At 55.8% G+C, this 11,481-nt stretch overlaps 1 long non-coding RNA gene across 1 annotated transcript; it reads right to left on the bottom strand.

Moving 5' to 3' along the window:
• Window positions 1–1,203: 1,203 nt before the first annotated feature.
• LOC122365222 lies at window positions 1,204–7,073 on the bottom strand. Its single transcript, XR_006253702.1, has 2 exons — window positions 6,885–7,073; window positions 1,204–5,562 (listed from the first exon to the last, which is right to left on the bottom strand). It is a non-coding gene; the product is annotated as an uncharacterized LOC122365222 (long non-coding RNA).
• Window positions 7,074–11,481: the final 4,408 nt, after the last annotated feature.

Genomic DNA, 11,481 nt, shown 5'->3' with positions numbered 1-11,481 from the left:
ACCATCGCTAGCTCTATAGATTTATGGTAGCGTTCACTGAACTCGACCGATGCTCCTGAGATTAACTTCAAAGTTCTGATGATATTAGTTGAATGCTTCAATGGCTCACAGATCAATGAATGGCATGCATAATGCTGAGCGCTGCTGAGTGAAGAGGACCGACCCACTGAGGAGCTGAAACCACTTGACGTGCCCGACTTCTGATAGGCCGATAGGGCGAGCGCGGACGGGCACGTATGAATGAATATTTAGCAACCATCGCATCGTGCTTAAATTACGCCAATATAATGGTGACTTTAATCTATGTACAACTTAATGGTGTCATTTGTTTGTACACTTGCCTAATTTGTATGCCATTTGCTATAACCCAATGCTGTATGCATCCACTGGCGGCTAAAATCAAGCGGAAAAGGGCGGTGAAGATATCACAAAGTGATGGTCCAGTGCCCACTTTCTCTTCGCTTCCCATGCACTATAAGCTTAATGAATGACAAAAGCAAGTCAGCCCCCGTGGCCATCAGTGCGTAGACCTAGCACGTTGGCCTTGCTTTAATTTATTACACCTGATTAAAATTATTATGAAAGTAACACAATGCTGGAAGCGGTGGCGGTGCATGAACCAATAACGAGGCGTTTCTTGAACTGTGCGCGCTGAAGCTCAGATGACATTACTTAACTCATATATCATTATTAACATTTCCAGAGCATTTCAGCTCTCACGCTTTCGATTGGTAAACAACCTGCTTTCGCCTAGCGTGTTTTTTCCTTTCACTCTTCATTTCATTGTTTATATCTCTTGAAAGCATGTCGCTGTATATTTACTGCTGAATCGCTCGCCTGTGTGGGGCTGAAGTAAATCTTCCTGGCTTGTGAATATGGGTCTGTGTATTCGTACGTTTGTACACCCGTCATGCACTTTGGGTGCAGATTACGCTTACACAGCCAGCAATGCATGGAAACACAGTACCACAGGCGGCGGCGGGGTGGCGGTGGACAATCGGAAAGACAAGAACGCTGAACAATGTGTAGGATCGGTGCTCGCGGCACGGCGTGGGCGCACAGACTGAGCCAATAGTGTTGGAGCCACACGGCAGGTGTCGCTGCAGTGGCGCCCGCGGACAGAGAAAGTTTTTGCCGCACGACCCCGTAGGTGTCGCTCGTCAAATGCATTTCTCCGTTCCGCTGCGCTTGCAAATGCATGACTGATGAATATGGGTCTGTGTATTCGTACGTTTGTACACCCGTCATGCACTTTGGGTGCAGATTACGCCCAACACCCCATCTGCACCCGCGCGGAACGGAGAGGCATTCGCTATGAACAAAATTGCCAGGGCGGCAGAAAGCTAATGGAAAACGATGGATGCCTCTGGATTAACAGACGTGGCGATAACGCGACGGCAGAGGACATGACATGCCGCGCACGGCGTAATTCACCTCACGCGACGCACAAACATGGCACCGTCGGCGGTGCGGCTGTGGCGTAGAAACTGCAGTTTCATCTGGGTTATAGCTGTGCGGGCGAGCTAAACCAACAATGAACACGCGAGCCCGACGTTACATATATACAGATACATCACTGTGGCGCGCAGCCGGGGAGTTGGGACTGCCGCTCCGCCGGCGAGGGCGGCGGTCCCAGAGCCCGGACCTGAAACAGGCAGCTGACAGACTACCGCTCCGCCCGTGAGGCGGGGGTCCGGGGGCCCGGACCTAAAACAGGCAGCTGACAAGACTGCCGCTCGCCCGTGAAGGCGGCGGTCCGGGATCCCGGACCGAAAACAGGCAGGTGGCCAAGGACGCCGCCGCTCCGCCTGCGAGGGCGGCGGTTTGGGAGCCCGGGCCTGAACAGGCAGCGTCGGGACTGCCGCTACGCCTGCTAGGGCGCGGCCCGTGCACCCAGACCTAGAACGGGCAGCTGTGGCTCGGGTTTGGGAGCGGTAGCGGTGGAAGGCCGGCAACGTTAACCCTCTTTGGACGGGACCCGCCGCTTAGGATGCCTGAAGGAGGGAGACCGGCCGCCGTACGTATCGCCGCACGGCCTGGGACGACCAGCGGCCGGCGTGGCAGAGTTGGGGCTCCGTTAGTCCGACTGCGGCGCCGTGGGAGGCGCCGCTGATGCGAAGGCAGTGCCCGGAGAGGCGGGCTGGGTTGAGACCAGCTCGACGGCCCGCCATGCGAAGTACGCGAGTGAGATCGCGCGATGTCAGAGGGCGGCGATGGCCGCCGATAAACAGTGCGTCATCAGGAAGGCCCGTGCCGCGGACCGCGAGGTAGTCGCGGACAGCGGCGACCGGACACGTGGCAAGATCAGGCCGGGCTCGAAGCGTGGTGGTGAACGGGGAGGCCGACGTTTTTGAGGATGGAATGGTGAGAGAAAGCTGGGGGCCGACGAGACTCACGTGGCTGAGTCGGACTGTGTGGGTCAGGTCTCGGCCGCGCACGACCTCGCCCGGGCGAAGCATAGCAAAGAAAGCCAATGTAAAGATGGCACGGAATGCAGCACGGTCTACCGGGGAGAGGCCTAGGAAATGGAGTGCGGCGCAGAGCTCGCCGAGCTCGGTCAGGGAGACGGCGAGGCGGTTGTCCGCACTCGGCCGTAGCCGGCGGGATCCCGCTAACAGCTGTCGCACCCGGAAGTCCGCCGTGGGATCCGGCGCGCCGGCTAGCTTGTGGCCGTAGGAGATGGCAGACGCCTCGGCGGCGAGGGTGGAAGCGGAACAGCCCTGCTCGTGTCGAGAGGCCAGGAAATCAGCAGTGTCGGCCACTGAGATGGGAAACAGGGCAGCAGTGGGCGGCAGAGTGAGGAAAACGCGGATTTGGCCCCACACTGCTCGATAAGAGCGAATGGTGGCAGGAGCTAGCGCGGCACCAGCTAGCTGGTGAACGGTGAGAGCGTGCCGCAGGCCGGCCAGTCCCAGGACGTCGGCGTGGCTGCTGCGGACGGGCGGAGCTCCTTGAAGACCTGCACAAGACCGCGGGACAGGGCGTCAGCTGCTGCATTGGCGATGCCGGGTATGTGCACGGCACGCACGAGAATGTTATGAGAGACGGTGGTGAGAAAAAGGAATCGGAGCCATGGCATTAGGGCAGGCGAGCGAGATGACTGAGAGGTTATACAGGCCACCACAGCGGAGTTATCTGAGCGCACAAGGACGCAGCGATGCGCGAACCGATCTCGCCACACGTGCACGGCTACAGCGACAGCCACTAGTTCCAAAACGCTGATAGGGGCCTCGCGGAGGGACGCGGGCCACGGCCCCAGGAGCCAGTCCTCGCCGCAGATGGCACCGAGCCCGACCGAGCTGGAGGCGTCCGTCTCCAGGATAAGACCCGGCTCCAACAACCAGCGCCGGTGAGCGAGAATCGCGCGGCCTGGGAAACGGTCTAGAAACAGCAGCCAGGCGCGCATATCCTGTCTGGCCGCCCGGGTGATCGTGACGCGGTGGTGAGGGCGCGACACGCCGCGACACAAGTCGAACATGCGCCGTAGGAACGGGCGACCGAGTGGCACTGCGGTGCACGCAAAGCTGAGGAGCCCCGTGCATTCACGGACCATGCGGAGGGGCGCTGTCCGGCGGGCCAGCAGGCTCGTGAGGCCTGCCCTGGCACGTGCCAGCTTGTCAGCTGGCAGCCGCAGCTGAGGGAGTCATTCGCGGCCGGGGCGGCGGGTGCCGGGGAGGGCTGGGGCGGCGCGGCGAGGGCAGGCGAGCACGCTATGGGGGCCACGGCAGAGGCGGCACTCGTGCCGGAACAGGCACGGGGACCGGCGGCACCCGGCGGCGCGATTGTAGCCGAGGCAGAGCGCGCGAAAAGAGCCAGACGCGGCGGCCGGCCGGCTAGAGCCGCCCCGACCCTCGCCGCTTACACCGGCTGCAGACCCGGCCCGAGAACCGGCGATTCCGCGAGCGATTGCGGTGAGCCAAATGGGAGACGTGGCCGCCGTGGAGCCCCATGGGTGAGCTTCCGGGCAGAGGCCCCGTGCGCGCCGAAAGGCCTCATCGAAATCGCGCCACGCGAATCCAAGGCCGGGCGCCTGCAGCGAGGACACTTGTTGCATGTGGCGCAACAGACCGGAGGCGTCAGCGGGGTGGGCAGCCAAGTACACGGCCGCGTATCGAAGAAACGCGGTGGCCCAGGCGCCGAAATGCGGGATTGGGCGGCGCTGTACCGAGGGACGGAGACGGCCGTCGATAAGGCAAAACAGCCCTGGTTCTGCCGGGGGGATAGAGTCGTTGAGGAGAGTGTTTAGGTCAATGAATTGATGGGACACGATGAGGGCCGCCACCGCGGGGGATACGGCAGCGCGGGCCGCTAGGTCGTCACCTGCGGCAATTTTCCACCGGCGCCGGCGGACGGCCGGCGACGGGCAACTGCGCCGCTGGCAGGTGCGCAGGTGGAGCAGGGCCGGCGGCGGTCGGAGGGGCGCCGGAGAGAACCGCCGGGAGCGCCATTGGCCCGGCTTGCAGTTCGGCAGCCGGCGTGTAGGCGTGGTCGGCGGACGTCAGATGGGCAGCTGGCCCATCCTGGAGACGCTGTGCCGGACCGCGCTGCACGGCGACCGTCGCCGGCGGTGATGGCTCGCTGGCAGGTAGAGCGGCGGCGACGGCGGCCCGGACCATGTCGCCCACCATTGTTTGAAGAGCGGCGGGGTCGATGACCGCGGCGTCAGGGGGCGAGGCGGCGGCGGCCGACGTTGTAGCAGCATGGCCCCGCCCTGGATTGGGCGGAGTGGTGGCCATCACTGCGGCCTGTCGCCTCGCCGCAGCAGCGGGCGGGCGGCGGCTCGTGGCACCAGCGCCAGACGCGGCCGCGGCCGCCGCGGAGCGTCTCGTAGTGGCGCGTCGCGGCGCGTCCGTCCGTGGCGCTGGCAGGGGGCGTGCCGGGGCACGGCCCGCCGACGACTTGGCCCGTGACATAGCAGCTCCGAATGCATGAAAATAGACGACGATGTTAGCGGGAATGTGTATTTAAACGGCCAGCCGGTTAGGAGGGGGGGGGGGGGGGACACACACGACACAGCACGGGAGCGACCCGGTACACGCTAAATCCCGGAGGAGGCGTCCATAGCCTCCTGTAGCACGCTCTCCAGGGTGCGCCACCCGGCCGCGGACGGATGAACCCCATCCGACGCCAGAAAGTCAGGTGGCGGCACAAAGTGGAGCAGGAGCACCGGCGGTTGGCGGAAAAGGCGGCGCAACAGTTTGTTGGCCACCCAGCGCCGCCGCCGGAAAATTCGCGCCGACACGCCGCTGGATGGAAAGCCTGTGCGCGGAGGGATGGGCAGCACATAGACGCGAACGACTCCGGCTGCCAGGAGCCCGAGCGTCAGTTCCTGGAGGTTGGCGAGCCACCGCTGAACGCGGCAGTCCCTTCTGGCGAGGTCATTTCCGCCCGCCACGAGCGTGACCACGCGAGGACGGGCACGAACTGCGGCCCGGATGGCCCAGCGCCTGAAGCCGTCGTCATTGACGCAGCCTCCGCGAACACCGGCCGCCGCCACGGCAAGGTGGGGCGAACAGCGGCGGGGGAGGTGGACAGCATAGCTGTCCCCTACGACGAGCATGCCTGCAATGAGAAAAACCAAATTACGTAAGCCCTGGACGCTCCCAGAGTGGGACGCGGACGAAACCGATATAGCATACACGGTTGCGTATACGTCCAGCCAATCTGTGACCGACTAACGCTGCAGCTCAGGCATATACCGTTGCGTACACGTCAGGCCAATCTGTGACCGACTAACGCTGCCTCTCAGGCATATACGGTTGCGTACACGTCAGGCCAATCTGTGACCGACTAACGCTGCCTCTCAGGCATCCACGATTGCGTACACGTCTGGCCAAATTGTGACCGACTAACGCTGCGTCCCACAGAGTGGCATACGGCCAGCAGTGAGCTGACTCCAGCCCATACACCGTTGCGTACACGTCAGGCCAATCTGTGACCGACTAACGCTGCCTCCCAGGCATATACGGTTGCGTACACGTCAGGCCAATCTGTGACCGACTAACGCTGCCTCTCAGGCATACACGATTGCGTACACGTCTGGCCAAATTGTGACCGACTAACGCTGCTTCCCACAGAGTGGCATACAGCCAGCAGTGACCTGACTCCGGCCCAGATGGCCCGCTGCAGACCCGGTGCAAGACGACCCCCAATCAGCTGCGGACCTGCGGTCCGGTCGCCGGGCCAAAGGCCGCTAGGCCACGGTCACGGTCAGCTGACGTCACGGCGGGTGAATCACCCGGGCCGCCTCACGGCGCGGATGACGGTTACGTAATGACACGCCCGCGCCTGCGCCGCTGGCGGCCACGTGGCTACCAGCAGTTGCTGTCGCTGCCGCCGCGGCGCCACCAGCGCTGGAGGTGTCCACACCTACCGCTGACGTCACGATCACGCGATCGCTGGGCAGAGGTCACACGATTGCTGCTCGGACCCGCCAAGATGGCGTCAGGGTGGCTTGGCCTTGGGTGCACAGAGACATTAGGTCATGCGCGTGGACAGGGCGATGAATACAACAAGATACGAGGCTAGCAGTCTGGTGGCAGCATAAGACGTAACTCCCTGAATTGCGGCACGAGCGTAACTGCGTATACGGTCGCCGGCGCAAACGCGCTATGGCCGACGACGCGATCGCGGGCCGCGGCGCGCCCCTGCGGCCGTAGGGGACACCACAGTTGTCGGTGGTGCAGGAACCTGCGGCAAGGGCCCTAGAGGCAATGATAGAAAAAAAAAATAAAACAGCCAGCGACTGGTACTTTGGTCTGGCAGTTCCTAACTGAGAGCCGGCTGCCAGTGCCGCGAGCCCACTGGGCGAACATAAACATACGACACCACGGCCCAGCCAGGCCATCTCGGCGTAATGCACCCACCACGTGGGGAGAACTCACCAGATGTGGTCCAACTACAATCGGAAAGACAAGAACGCTGAACAATGTGTAGGATCGGTGCTCGCGGCACGGCGTGGGCGCACAGACTGAGCCAATAGTGTTGGAGCCACACGGCAGGTGTCGCTGCAGTGGCGCCCGCGGACAGAGAAAGTTTTTGCCGCACGACCCCGTAGGTGTCGCTCGTCAAATGCATTTTAACACCGTCCAATGATCAGTCGTGTCTAATGAGTTTAAATGTGCATTAACGATTTTGCATAACTATTTGTGAGTGTTAGCGCGCTTTTGCAGGTGCAACGACGTCAAGCGTATAAAAAAGAGCAGCTTTGCAGCGCAATTCGACCGCGCTTTTCAGAGTCCGGGGAGCATGGGATGATTGTGGTGAACGCGGTGCGGCTGCTTGACTATGACACGACTTCTGTTAATCAATGTGTTTATTCACGACTGAACTCGTCACACAATTGCATCATTTATTTGATCATCTGGATTGTGAAGTATCTATCAGCGATGTTTCAGGAAGTCGTATTAGGTATCGCTGGTCAATGTCATTGATATGTATAATTATCCTATACGAGTATACTCAGATTGTGACTTTCCCCGTTATCCTCGCTTATCGTGATGAGGAAGTAGTCTGTAAATAAAGCCTCGCCGGCTTTGTTCTTCTCTTCTCTTCTCTTCTCTTCTCTTCTCTTCTCTTCTCTTCTCTTCTCTTCTCTTCTCTTCTCTTCTCTTCTCTTCTCTTCTCTTCTCTTCTCTTCTCTTCTCTTCTCTTCTCTTCTCTTCTCTTCTCTTCTCTTCCTCTTCTCTCTCTTTCTCTTTCTCTTTCTCTTTCTCTTTCTCTTTCTCTTTCTCTTTCTCTTTCTCTTTCTCTTTCTCTTTCTCTTTCTCTTTCTCTTTCTCTTTCTCTCTCTCTCTCTCTCTCTCTCTCTCTCTCTCTCTCTCTCTCTCTCTCTCTCTCTCTCTCTCTCTCTCTCTCTCTCTCTCTCTCGCCCACACACACGCAACCGCACACATACATTCTTTTCACACGCACCCTGCCAATTTCCTCTCCTCGCCATCCCCCGTAAACAACTCACGCCGCTTTCCCACTCAACCCCTGGCGTTGCTTTGCTACCCAAATATGCCATTCTTGAAAATTACTAAGCATAAACATGGATAAGAAGCGGAGAAATATCGCCAGCATGTGAACGCCAAACTGGAATTTGTGACCGTCGTGTTCCTGCTACCTAGCTACCTAGGGCCGTTCGGGTGGTGCCAAGGGCGTCTCCGAGCGACAAATGGACCCGCTCCCTGCTGCAGATCTAAAGTCGATAACAGGGAAGACCGGTAAGTGTGAAAACTTGTCGCACAGCCGGGTATCGCCTTCAAAGATTCGGCGCTGGCCTCTTTTATCGATGGTTTAGGTACAGAAAACGCGCAACGTTTTGTTATGCTAAGCAATTTGCTTCCCCAATATGATACCCCGCGCCCCGCTGGGGGGGGGGGGCAGAATCTGCCCCCCCCTCCCGTTTTTCGCCAATAACTTCTAAACGCGTTACGCCAGCGACGTCAAACTTTCGGTACCTTATCATACATCAATTTGACACGTTCCCTGAAAATTTGAGCGAAATCCGTCGGAAAATTTTTGAGAAATTGACGTTTTAGTGACGTCATGTTCGCCATTTTCGCTTCAAAAACGGCAAAATTTCAAACGCCGCTAACATCTTCATTTTTAAAGGAATCAAGACGTAACAAAAAAGGTTATGCGTGATTCTACTTTGTCTATTAAATGGCTATCTCGGTTTTTTGAAAATTTTGGATTTTGGCCCAATTTTTTTCAAAAAACTGACTTTTTTGGGAAAATAGTTATAAAATCCAAAATTTTGAGTGTATCGAAAAAACCGGAATATATGTCAGAGAAGTGGTCTATGTGCACCTACATACCAATTTTGAGAAGAATCGGTTCAAAAATGTGGGAGTTATTCAAAATTTTATGACGTCACGACACACAAAAATTTTGAAAAATGATTTTTTTTGGAAGTTCTAGACCTCGTACGGAAACAAAAATAGCACCATTCGATTCGCCGTGAAAAACTGCATCAGATAGACACCTTTTTAGGCCTTAAAAACCAACTTCAAAATTTGACCTCACTTGACATGACCTTGACCTGACCTCGACCTGAAATTCATCCAGAGGTGGTCCATATCACTTATTGAGTGTGCCTATTGAATTCTATGAGTAAAATGACCCATAAAACATGTGTCGCACATGCCCTTTACTATATTTTGTTTTTGGTGACCTGACCTGACCTGACCTGACCTTGACCTTGACCTTTGAATGACATTGTATGCAACGAATATTGTCTTGGTAGTCTAAGAACACGTTTTGGGCAATCAGTCTCAGTCCATTCTTCGGCAACTACGGTGCAAGGCCGATACTGTAGAAACTTGCATTTTGTACCCTTGACCTGACCTTGACCTGACCTCTGACCTACTTAAGCAAAAAAATTTGGGCTCTTAAGATCCGCCTTGTTGAGAGCTTTCGATTGCCGTTTTCCCCGTCTTTCTACGACCATCGGTTCGGAAGTTAGACAGGGGGGGCAGAATCTGCCCCCCCCCCCCCCAGCAGGGCGCGTATGGCTGAATAGCCCAGCGGGGCGCGGGATAAATAGCACATACTCTATGCGATGGGAGGCCCCCATAGGGTATGTTTCATATGATCGCTACCTTTCTGCGATCATAAAGAATTTTTAAAAACTGATGAGGAACACCAGGGAATGTATAGTTATTACAGACTGCGGAAAAATTATGCCACCTGACTCTCTAGGCTAGCGTTGCTGTGCTTCAGATTTCCCAATCTAACTTTAGTTGCCGGCTGAGCGATCCGTGCCAATATCGCCGTTTCTCTCTCTAACATAAATCTTCGGAAAACGTGGCGTATCATTTGCGAAGTCATATGCTATTTGAAGTCTACCTGGTAGTCTATGGTGAAGTATATATGTAGCTGCACATAGGCAACAAATGGCGGCAGAACGCCTAGGGAGTAGCATAAATAGACGGTGTGAAAATCAAATAGGAGAGCATGTTTCTTCAGCATAAACAGCCAAACATAAACAGCGCTGAAGTGACAAACAAGGAGTTTGGAGCCGTGCCAATCGAGTTCCCCTGCGCCTGGCGTGGATCCCAGCGGGGCAGTGGCGGCTTTGAAGTGCGACCTGTCGTTAGCGAAACCGTGTTTTGCGGCACAGGCTACCTCCAGGGGATATCGGGCTTGGCCGCTGAGAGTGGCACCATCCGCGCGCTCCGTTTCATTTGAAGCTGTTTTTAGTTCGGAGTGATTTAAATGGAGCTTTTTCAATTCGTCCAGAGGTTCTGTGCATTAGATCGAGAGAAAGGCCGGCAAAGATGATATTACAGTCATCACTCTTCTGAATAAAGTTAACTGGCTGCTTAATTGTGGAAAGAAATATTCGGCTGTAACATCTTCAAAGCATATAACAGAGATTGGGATAGGGTTTCCTTTACTGTTATTTGTTCCACTGACACATGTAATCCGTCTTAGTTATTGCTTTCATGGTTAGAAACAGCACAGCTGCAACGCCCTTATTATTGGCAAAATGTTCTTTTCTTCTTTTTTGCTTATCTTGAAGATAGCAATCTGCACATCTCTGATATAAAGTGAATGAATATGCTTCTTGCTAACTATCCTTAGCAAATCCACTCCATGCCAAGAAAACAAGCTTGATGAAACACGGCTAGGAAGAAATTATTCATTTCAAGCCAATCAGTAACAATAATTCTATTGATAAATTTGCACATTATAAGTTGCGCCATGATTATGCTAAATAAAAGAAGACCTTCTTTTCTGCTCACTGCAATAACTCCTTAATGTTGTATATTTTCCAGCGTGGCATCCTGTTCTCGTGTCCTCTCTGACGGTATCACCCCTCGCCGGTGTCTGGCCGAGCTGCCAGCCGTGTTTGGACCCAGCACCCCTGTCCAGCCCTGTCCACAGGCCCGGCCCGTATCGGAACGATAGCTGTATCGAGGCTGGGTTTATGTGGGATGCACCTGCCCGCCGCCAGTCGGATAGACAGCCCGTACAGATTGTCGACGTAATGGTGGCCGCATTGCGTCAGTCGAGCACAGCATTATTTGCAGTGTATTGTTATTAGATACACTTGTTTGGCATCCGATTGCAATTATTTTAGCGATGTGGTCGCCTGCTACGTCAACCGCGAGTCCGGTTGAAGCCATACGGTATACGCCGAGAAATCTTACCAATTGTAACCAACAATTGTGTCACAGGAATCTATAATCTCCTTAAGTAAGTGTGCGAGCTGCGTGGGATGCAGAAATATGGATGATTTCCTTTTCGATAAATGCAGTGTACCGGAACCGCACATGACCTCTCCACCGGAGAAGTAACTTGTTGCAATCGTTTCTGACTTGCGGTGTATTGTTAATAAAGCGGTGTATTGTTGTATTGTAGTGCTTCAGCGCGTTATAGCTGTGAAAAAGGCCGACGCCCTTTCCAGTGGAGGCCGCCTCGGCGGCGCAGTTCCGTTCCTAGACGGACCGTCCGCGGCAGCTGGTTGAGCTCTATCCGTGAGTGAGAGCG

The sequence above is a fragment of the Amphibalanus amphitrite genome, unplaced genomic scaffold (assembly GCF_019059575.1).
Source record: "Amphibalanus amphitrite isolate SeventyFive unplaced genomic scaffold, NRLGWU_Aamphi_draft 000723F_arrow, whole genome shotgun sequence".
Taxonomy (NCBI): domain Eukaryota; kingdom Metazoa; phylum Arthropoda; class Thecostraca; order Balanomorpha; family Balanidae; genus Amphibalanus; species Amphibalanus amphitrite.
This window is presented reverse-complemented; position numbering and strand designations above follow the sequence as displayed.